This window comes from Corvus brachyrhynchos, unplaced genomic scaffold, assembly GCF_000691975.1.
Source record: "Corvus brachyrhynchos isolate BGI_N302 unplaced genomic scaffold, ASM69197v1 scaffold115, whole genome shotgun sequence".
Taxonomy (NCBI): Eukaryota; Metazoa; Chordata; class Aves; order Passeriformes; family Corvidae; genus Corvus; species Corvus brachyrhynchos.
This window is the reverse complement of record NW_008239553.1, coordinates 17,536,734-17,547,282: the sequence shown is the minus strand read 5'-3', so window position 1 is coordinate 17,547,282 and position 10,549 is coordinate 17,536,734. Positions and strand designations below refer to the sequence as shown.

The 10,549-nt window shown below is 34.7% G+C and overlaps 1 protein-coding gene across 4 annotated transcripts in view; it reads left to right on the top strand.

Annotated features, from left to right (window-relative positions):
• NOVA1 (NOVA alternative splicing regulator 1) overlaps positions 1-10,549 on the top strand; it is a 144,941-nt gene that overhangs the window by 91,134 nt on the left and 43,258 nt on the right. The gene's annotated exons all lie outside the window — the stretch shown is intronic.

Genomic DNA, 10,549 nt, shown 5'->3' with positions numbered 1-10,549 from the left:
CTTTCCCTATGGACAAAGCAATGCCTTATTTTCATCCTTTTTATTTTTGATTGGCCTACTTTCTTTTTGACATCCATTTGCTTTAATAAACCTCCAAGATCTAAAGAATATATTATTCTTTTTGTGATACTGAAAAAAAAACCAACCCAAAAAATTGTCTGAATCCTTTATGGTGGATTTTCAGTGAACTGTAATTCATTCTACTTTTCCATATCCTCCAGGTGACCTGTTAGATGAGATACTGCAGTGTTGGTTAGAAAAGTTACTGTTATCTTGCATACTGTAAGAAATACTGTAAGCACAAAAGTTTGTTGTGAATCCTTGCTGTCTTAGGCCAGCGATGTCTGTGGGTATTCTAGTTTATGATTAGAATACAGTTGAATTTTTTCGTTAAATATCTCTGTCTTGTGAGTGAACATGATACAGAACTTTTCCCAAAAGGCAAGCCGGCCTCATTGGTGATCTTTTTTAAATTCTGGAGGTTTGTCTTTCTGGATTTCCTGCAGGCTGCTTTTTTTTTATCAGGGCTTTTCAGCCACACCACAACTTAGAACTTATTCCCTAAGCTTTTGAATAGCAACTGTCTTAGAAGATATTATTGAGTAATGGATGGAAAAACCTTGACTACTTCAAGCTAGATTTGCCTGTTCATGTAAAGACCCAGAGGGGAGAGGAAGACCTTTTTTGGTTCCTTTCTGTTAGGTTATCACTTTGGAGATCTGAGATGCACATTTCCTAGGAGCTTTTCATGACTTGCATTGTGGGTAGGTCTGTATTAGATAGTTGAGCAGGGTTCAAATTCCTAGTTGGGAACAATGACCTCTAATTGCCACTAGCACATAAAATTTCTGCATGTTACAATTTCTTACCAAGTCCTTCACTCTGACAGAAGTCAGGTGATGTTTCACAGTTTCTGGAGTGAGCATCAGCATTGTAGTCATTTACATGCTACCACTATAACCACTTTGTTGTGACTGCATCAGGGAATTATCTTGAGGGGGTTTCCTTTAAGATATTCGATTTAGAGTCAACTTGAAAAGAAACACACTTCTAACAGGACAAAGTAATAAAATTGATTAGGGAAAATAAAATTTACATCAATGAGCCAGAACTTTGAAGCAGTCTGACTTGCATAAATCAGTCGGCAGGATATGTGGCATTTAAAGTTTTTGATGTTAACATTAATAAAACTGAAATAAATTTCTGTCAGAGTGTATATCTACAAAGTTCTATATACACATCAGGAAAAGACAAAGTTGAAGCATGAATTTTAAGCTTAGATTTCTTTTGAATACATAACGTACAAAACAGTCTTTAATAATGTGAGCAATACCTACCTCCAGTTAATACAACAAAATAGTGTGTCTTGCTAATATTTTGAGAGGTACAGAATCTTTAATTACCTGTATTCTGACTTGTATGTGTCAGGGGTTGGGATATAACAAATAAGGAAGTACAGCTCTTAGGCGTTCAGCTCCTAATGCTGTCTTCATAGTTGTGAATCTTTTATGCTGCCTAAGTATTACTTAGCTGATTGTGAGAAAGCAGTTCTCCTGGTGATTGCTCATCAGTGTAAATAAATGTACAAAAAAAATAGGTGTCTTTTCAGTTGTTCTCTCTGATTTTGGCCACCACTGTGGAGAGCTTCTTCAGGGTAGAAAAGGGAGAGCTCTGGGAAACATACAAAAGGGTAGAAAATCCTAGCCTACCCTACTTCAGAAATTTTCACCTACTTGAGTTTGTGGCATCTACAGAAGCCCAGATCATATGGTTTTAGATGTTGCACACATATGGTACCATTTTTCTTAACCAACAGCTTATACCACACTCCTTTCTGGTCTTTGTACATTTATTTGTGTTTTATTTCTGTCTGGTGTTACTGAAGGAAGTCCCCAGAGTGTCTACAAGGAAAAGGTGAAACTGCATTTGAAAGGAGCCTGTCTGCTTTGGAAAACTTTGTAATTTTTACTTGCATTTCCTTGAGGATTTTTGCTGCAGAGTTTCATGTCAGTGGCTAGATCTGTAGGGGAAGGAAACTAGAGCTACTTCTTTGTAGGAAAATCACAAAACCTGGGTGATTGTCTTTCGGGAGGCCTACCTTGCTTTAGGAAACACTGCCTTCCGATATTAATTTTTTTTAATGAAGAGAAAAATTTCATGGGATAAAGGAAGAGGAATGAAAGAGGAAAATAAGTTTCATGTCTAACAGTTTTTGGGCATTTGTAACGACTAATATCTTGTTGAACCTTATAGTATCCATTGGAGACGAAACTTGCTTTCACAGTCTGTACTCAGGACAAAATATTAAGGAGGGATTAAACACCACTGCTTCTACACACCTAGGGAGACTTCCTGTTACTATCAAGAAAGAGAGCCATGGTAATATGATACTATTTCTATCAGCCATCTGAAAATGCTACTTTCATTAGTGTCTACTGATCATCTTGACAGTGCCCTGAGAGCTTGCCTGCAAAGCTTTCCATGGTGTTGCCACCTAACACAGCAGAACTTTGGACTTTAGCCACAGAATTTAGCTTTGGCACTAATTCAGAGAGTTTCTAGACTCCGTCATGATCAGCCCTTTGCACCCTGGATTACTGTCCTAATCCTATAAAATAGAGTATCCTGTTTGAAAAAGTAACTTGTAGCACAGGTACACAGCTATCCTATCATGTCAGTTAAAAAAACACATTCACAGAATCACAGAATAAGTCAGGTTGGAAGGGACCGCAATGGGTCATCCTAGGGCACGTGGCACAGGATTGCATCCAGATGGTTCTTGAATGTCTCCAGTGAGGGAGCCTTCACAGCCTCTCAGGGCAATCTGTTCCAGTACACAGACACCCTCACAGTAAAGAGTTCTTCCTCACATTCAGGTGGAAATTTCTGTGCTTGTCTTCCTATTGCCTCTGGTCCAATTACTTGGCACCACCGAGAAGAGGCTGGATCCATTCGCTTGACGCCCTTCCTTTAGACGCTCAGACACACTGATGAGGTCCCCTCACACTCATTTCTTCTTGAGGCTGAACAGGCCCAGCTCCCTCAGCCTTTCCCTGTAAAAGAGATTCTCCAGACCTTTGATCAGTGTTGACCCTTTAATATGTTGTCTGTAGATGTCAACAGATATGTACGTTTCATATGTTGATAAAGTCATCTGCTTGGTTTATAACTTTATTTATTTAGGGCATTTCTATAAGACCAATAAATAACACTACTTTATAATTATTTGATTCAATAATAGAAGTTTCATTTAAATAAATTGTGCTAGCAGTGTTGAATTGCACCTGGGTGAATGTAGAATAAAATTTATAATGCCAACTTCAAAAGACTCTTGAGTGGGTCATGGTTGATGATATATTATAATTATGTATGTGAGAAGTAAACATTACAAAAATAATCAAATACTGATACTTAATCTGCAATTCTAACGTGGTGCAAGCTCAGGTGGAATGCTATGTAAAATTGCTTTGGTTTGATTTTAAACTTGGAAAAAACTTAACGAGTAAAAATAATTCTCAATAAAAATAGCACTGATTCTGCTATAATTTAATAATTTTAAAAGTTTGGGAAAGTGGCTTTTCAAATTTAATCTTAAAACGTCTATATCTGTGATGATTGCTTATAAATGAACAGCTGCATCTTCATTGCCACAGGCTTAAATTAAGGTCCCAAAGTGCCATAGGTTTTGAATTCCATAGCACGTTAACAAGAAACATACAAATATAGAAAGGCTCCTGCTCTAAAACTGAGCGCAATGCATGTAATATTCATGATTACTAAGGCAAACAGAATGCAGCATTACACCAAATGCTGCAGTGAAAAACAGTGTAGAAATTAAAAAGGACCAAATAACTAGGTGCATCATAATCAACAGTCATGTGATATATTTTTCACTTATCTTGTATTTGAAAACTTACATTTAACCTCATTTGCATGTCTCATAATTTAGTTATTCAATCCACTGTTTAAAGTGTTTATTTCTTCCTCTTATTTGTTCAATTTGGTATTGACCTATTAAATAATTTTTTATTTCCTTTGTACTTGCTAAGTACCTCAGTTATTACTTGCTACCTTTTTTCCTATTGTTTCCATCATTTGACAATATATAGAACCCTGCAGTCTGCAATATATTTTCTTAGGAGTGGTACGAAAAGCTGGGAATAATGCCGGGATTGAGAGCTATGATTATGATCTCATAATTTTTCCTATTTGAATATAGCAGTCATGAATACAATTCAGAGTGATCTTGATATCAGAATGTAAGTATCACAGCACACAAAATATTCCACCACGTGTTCTGAGCAGGAAATGCAAATTCAGTAGAAGTAATATCCATTTTCTACATTTGACAGAGTATAGTTGCTTAGTACTCAGGAGGAATTAGAATTGCAAGAGTTCCTTTAAAGACCTGTGTTCTGTTTCGTAAACATATTTCTAAGGGCACTATTTGTAAGGAAGGTTTACACACTTCATCGAAAGGAATGTTCAAAATGTACCATTCCTAGTTTATCAAAAACATACAAAAGGGCTAAATACACAAATGCATAATAGTTGAATTTTGATTTTTTTTAAATTAATGTATGCATATAATATTGCTTCTGAATGATAATAAGGACAATTTTAAACAAGACACTTGACTTGTTTGATTAGTCTCGATGTTACCTCGCCTGATGTTATGAAATCCTCTCCTAAAGGAACACATTCCTTTATGCCTGTATTTGCTGTCCCCAGACAACTTTGGGTTGGATTTTTTTAATGTTATTTTTGTCGTGATTCTGATCTTGCTTTTTCCTAATAGAAAAAAAAAAAAATTTAAAAGTGCATTTTGTATCATCCAGGAGTAAACAATCCATGGATTAAATGGTTTGAGAGAAGATTAAAAAATCTAATTAGGCTAGTAAATTCTTTTTCAAATGGGCAAAAATAATTTCCTTGAATTAAAGCAAAATCTCATGAATGACCAAAGAATAAGGATTCTACTGCATTTGGGTTTTTGTCCATTTTAGGATGTATTAGTCTATTATTAAGCTACTATACATATTTTACAATTCTCCATGTTTCTTTAGTGCTAAAAAAGATTTCAGAATGAATAGGAATTTCATTTTTATTTTGGGCTGGTTTATTAGTTTCGAAGAGAGAAACCTAAAATTAGATTTGGAGAAAAACAGGCAGATTTTAAAATCTGACATAATTCTGATACACTTGGTCAATAACTGCATTAGGAACATTCTCTATGCTGTTAAAACAGAGGATATGTTGTTATTAATGAAGCTTTTTTCAGTCTGTGCCTTGTTCTGGATAGGCACTAATTAAAGTTTCACAAAAGAATATTGCTGTCTATAGCTGTGAAATATCATCTCAAAAATTACAAGATATCAGTGGATGGTTTTCACTTTGTTTATTCTTGTTTCTGTTTGTGATTAGAAACTACTTACTGCAACTTTTTAATTTCTAGACTAGAATAAATGCTTCATGCTAGGCTTTTGCCTTAAAGTAGTATGCAGTTCTTCATTTGTAGTTGTTCGTAGTTGAACCTGTTTCACTTGAGGGAACAATTTTTAATGTCCTTTGTATTTATTTGCACCCAGAAACATGTGCTAGACGTATTTCAAATACCTGCATCAAAAAAGGCATAAAACATGGATATGCTTATATGCAATCATTCTTCTGATTAAAATTTTTTTAATTGAAAAAGTCGAGCTGTGTTTATTTTGGGGTATATTTATTTTTTGTATATTTGAATCAGAATGTATTACTGACTGGTAGGAATTCTGCCTTTGCAAATTATTTGATTGATGCCAGTTCTTCTCCTGCCTTTTCCTCAAGTTTTGCTGTTTCCCGTCAATTCTCCTGTTAGACAATTTTGACAACTCCTTTTGTGTTAAATAGTGTTAGTGAAGAGTTACTAAAAGTCTTCAACTGCCAGTGCTTTGGATGTACAAATTTTAAAATTAATCTTCCCATTAAATTTATTTTCATAGGACACTTTTCATATTGTGAAAATTTAACTGCTTTTCTCTGTTTACTGACACTTAAAATGTACTCTTAAAAATGCACATTGTTAACATTTAAATTGCATTCCAAATCTTAGAAAGCCATCAGTACTGCACCTTTTCCACAGATTAATGTTTTCTAGGTCTTCTCTCCACAATCCAAAGACACCTTTTCTTTTTTTTTCCCCAAAAGGGATGTGTGAGCATGGCTAGTGAATAATGAAGATCTGAAAGACTCCACAAGTAATTAAGTTTTGAGGGCAAGAAAAAGTCATTATAGGTGGCAGGTAATTTTAGGGTTAAAAAAAAAGAATAGGCAAAGGGTTGTTAGGCCCCTCAGGCAGATAAATGCTTTAGAGCATTTGCACACCCATGTTCTGCTTAACGTACATTACTGCCATTCATTGGCTTGCTAATGAATGTGAAAAATTATACTTTATTTGGATAAATGATGCCATCTGAGCCTGTCACAATAATATTAAAAAAGCATATCAGAGCACTACCACCCACTCTGATGCTGTTATTTCTAGGGATAAGAGATCATAAGTTTTTGTAAGCATAAATGCTCTTTAATAACCCAGCTCTCGCTGGCCAATGTGATCCTGCTGCAGGAGTGCCTATTCCTAAGGCTCTAAATCCTGTAGTACCAAGTGGTATGGGAGCTTTGGAATGGTGTCAGTATTTGTCTCTTCCCTCATCAGAATTACTGAGCTTCAACTTCTTTCCTGAAGCAAGGGAGAAGTTCTGCAGTTGGAGGAAAAGGGAAGAGCAGAGGGGTAGCAGCTGCATCTTCCTTCCTTCCCATCCCCAACATGTGTACTTGCTCCTCTGCTGCTGAAGTAGAGAAGCTTTATGAGCATCCCTGGCTTAGTGTTAAGGAAAGGAACAGACTTAAAAGATTGTCAAGAGCAGGGCCATTCCTTGTACAGAATTCATACAGGTAGTTAACACAGATAAAGTACCATTCTTGAAGTTCACATTCTTCATTTATAAGTTTGCTGCTGTCCTATAAAATGAGCTCTCAAGCAAATAGAGAAAGGAAACAATTTCACATGTATTTGTATCTGTAGAGAGTGTGATTTTTAGAGGTGAACTTGACTTTTGCGTCTACTGAGGAGAAGAACCAGTGAGGTTCTTAATTCTGTAAAGTTTTTCTTGTGTTACTGCACAGCACATCCATGGAGGAGTATCTGAGCATCAGTAACTTACTCAGATTAATTAGAAATTCCAGCCCATGAGGTGACTCTTGAAAACAGCAGTGGAAAAACTCTTCTGCCTTGGAGTCCTTTGAGATGCAGATTCCTTCCTTCAAATCCAATAATAAAAATAATAAACACATTGAAATATTGTACCAATTGTGTAAACATTAAATTATTGCATTATTCTTTTGAATAGTTGAAAATAGTCACAAAATGAGTGGCATTTTAAAAAGGCTCCTGTCTGGCTCAGTCAGTACTGGCAGGAGATCTTTTGTTCATCTGATTCTCATTGGTACCAAACTTCCCAGAGCTGTTATATCTACCTTGGCCATTTTAAAAGTAATTTTGTACAAGAATGAAAATAGTTAAGCAAATACCTGTGAAGCCGGAATTTTTGAGTGCTTAGGAAAAAAGAATGTGTAACTATAAAAATAGAGAAAGAGCAACTGTCATCCAGTGCAAGAAATTGTGAAAAAGCTCTATTTAGAAACAGTTATTTAGAAATAGTTCTGCCTACATAACATTTTCTACTCCTTTTTATTGTAGACATATTACATGACAAAATATTTATGAATTTATATAAATCTTCTGGTGGGCAGAAATTAGTGTAACATTTGTTTTTGAGGAAAATATCTCTTCATTAAACTTCTGCTTACCTCTTACTGCATCAAAATCATTTTATGTAATGCTTTATTCCTATAGCCAAGTAATGTTTTAAATGTTGCTATAGTAGTTATTATAGCTTTAGTAATAAGAGCAATTCACTATTTATGTTGTAGCTGTCTCTGGAAAACAGTATTGTGTTATGCGTGTATGTAGTGAGCCTTTGAGGAGCCCTCCATCTAATCTAAACTAATACTTACTGTTTCTTGCATAATTAAGGGTGAGAACTTCTTATCTTTTTGGGATGATTCCATCTAAAGGCAGATGGGGTGCGCTGTTCATGGATGTCCCTGTCTTTCTTAATCGGCTAGATTGGACCCAGTGCATAAATTCTAGAAACTAAATTTAGTGGGAGATAAATGTCATTCATAGAAAATCAATAGGACATGCTATAAAAGGGTTACAGTCTGGCAATCAGGAAGGAGCTAGGAAGAAAAAGAAAAAGTGTGACAGACTGAATGTTTGAGCTGTAGTCAGAAACTCTTCCTACCTTCTTGCCATATAAACCCTGAACTAGAGTCCGCTGCTGGGGAGATATGGATTTAATTAAAAATACAGCATATAAAATCTACCATGAGCAGAACATGGAATTAGACTAGCACTTAGAGATGAAAAAAGGAGCTAGATACAGAAAGAATGTGGTTTGTATGGGCCTTTTCCAGATGTGTGCTGTAAGGGTTCCTATTGTGATGCACTCATTATAGCACACATCCGGAATAGGCCCATACAAACAGTCTGCATCGCAATGGGAGCCCTGATCACTGTCAGTGTTTGTCTGCAATATATGGAAAAAAGTATACATGCAGTCACAAATATTTTTGTAGAATTTCTAATCTAAACTTTGACTATAGCTCATTTATCTGAAGTTTGGTATTTGCTTCCTCTAAACAAATAAATGGCAATGATTGTATGATGTGATTTGATTTCTTAAGCAGCTCAGCTTATCCAGGAGGGTTTCCCAAATCTTTTCACAGGCTTTTAAACTATGGAACTTGAGAAATATTTTTAAGGAGAAAAGCTCCCTTGGTGGTTTCAGCCATTACCACTCTAAATTATAAGACGTATCAGTTCCTACAATTTCTCGGAGTATGTATTTTACTGTTTAAATGGTTGGTTTTTTTCTTTTGGTTTGGTAATTGTACGTGTAGGAGGCATTATGAACAAAGGTTCATATTACTATAGCATAGTATAAAAGCAGTAATTGGCAACTGAACATTACTTGGCAGGAAAAAATAGTCTCACATTCTTTTGTTAATAAAAAAATTCATTCCAGATATGTTGAAAAACACATGCTATTTCTTTTCTTTCTGTTCTGTGGTTGTCTTCTAAAAATAAGGTCAGTTACTTTATTTTCTCCAGCAGATATGGCCTTCTGGTAGTACTGTGTGTGCTTTTTTTTAATGATTTTGAACGCTTTATTTATCATAGACTTTCACATTTATGCCAAATTTCACTACTGGACTTTTATTAAATGTTTACTTATTTAGATGCTTACTGATACTAATTTCCAGGCACTGGTAATAATCTACAAAATACTTGAATAATCAAATTGTTATATTACATTATTAAAAAGTTTTCTAATGGTGAGCCCATTTCCCTTTGAAAAGAAATCAGAAGAGAATTGAAGTCCATCAACCATATTACCAATGTTAAGAAGATAAAATGAAGCAGGTTTTTTTTGTTAACAGAGAATACCATGCAGTTAGGGGACCCGAACTCATGTGATTTTTTTTTTAATTGGTGGAATATGTAAATAACGATTAAATTTAACAATTTTGTATTTTGTTTAAATTCTATGTTTTATATTCCCCTTTTTTTCTCATTGTAACTGTTATGATGGAATCAATCAGGTGGGTTTAGTTTGAGTAAACAGTAGTTCATTTGTTATAGATAATTTTACAAATAATATATTAAGACAAACATTTCCCAAAACAAAATTAATAAAAATATAGTGCTTCTATCCATGGTTTGAGGGCTTTCTTACTTCCAGAGCTTTTATTTTCCAGAAACATGCTTTCCTAAAGCATAGAGTATGTTCACTTTCTTTGCAGCCATTTAGGCATTAATTTGCACATATACTTTCTCTCTGAGTATTTCTCATCTAAGTAACACTCCTACATAAAACCATAGAAAGAAAAAAATCTCTGGCCTTTTAGTTTGGTTTTGGAGACATTTACCACTATTAGCAGAGGAACCTTTATTTTTCAAATGAATAACTCTTAAACAAAGAGAAGTAGTTGTAATCCTGTCTCTTACACATGACAGAATTTGTAATTCTTCATCTCTCTTTATGTAACTAAATTTCTGGGAAATCATCATCAAAGCCTTAGCTGATACATAAGAGACCAGTTTATATTCAAAGGGTTGTTTTCTTTGTAAGATGAATCATCATGTCTTCTAAACCTTTAATAGTTATGAGGTTTGAATTTTTTTAATTCCCATGCTTTCTCACTCACATGGGAATAATCTGTTTCTTTAGTCATAACTATGGTAAACCTGGATTCATGTAATTCAGTCTTGTGATCAAATCACAATAGTTTGTAAACTTGTTTTCATAAAACTCTGAGGATTCATACATAAGTTTTGCAGAATTTTTAAACTTGATCCATTTCAATATTGTTACTTATTCATTACAGTAGAATAAATTGGTATATATGTGGGTATGAATATGTATGTGCACATGTATGTGCATGG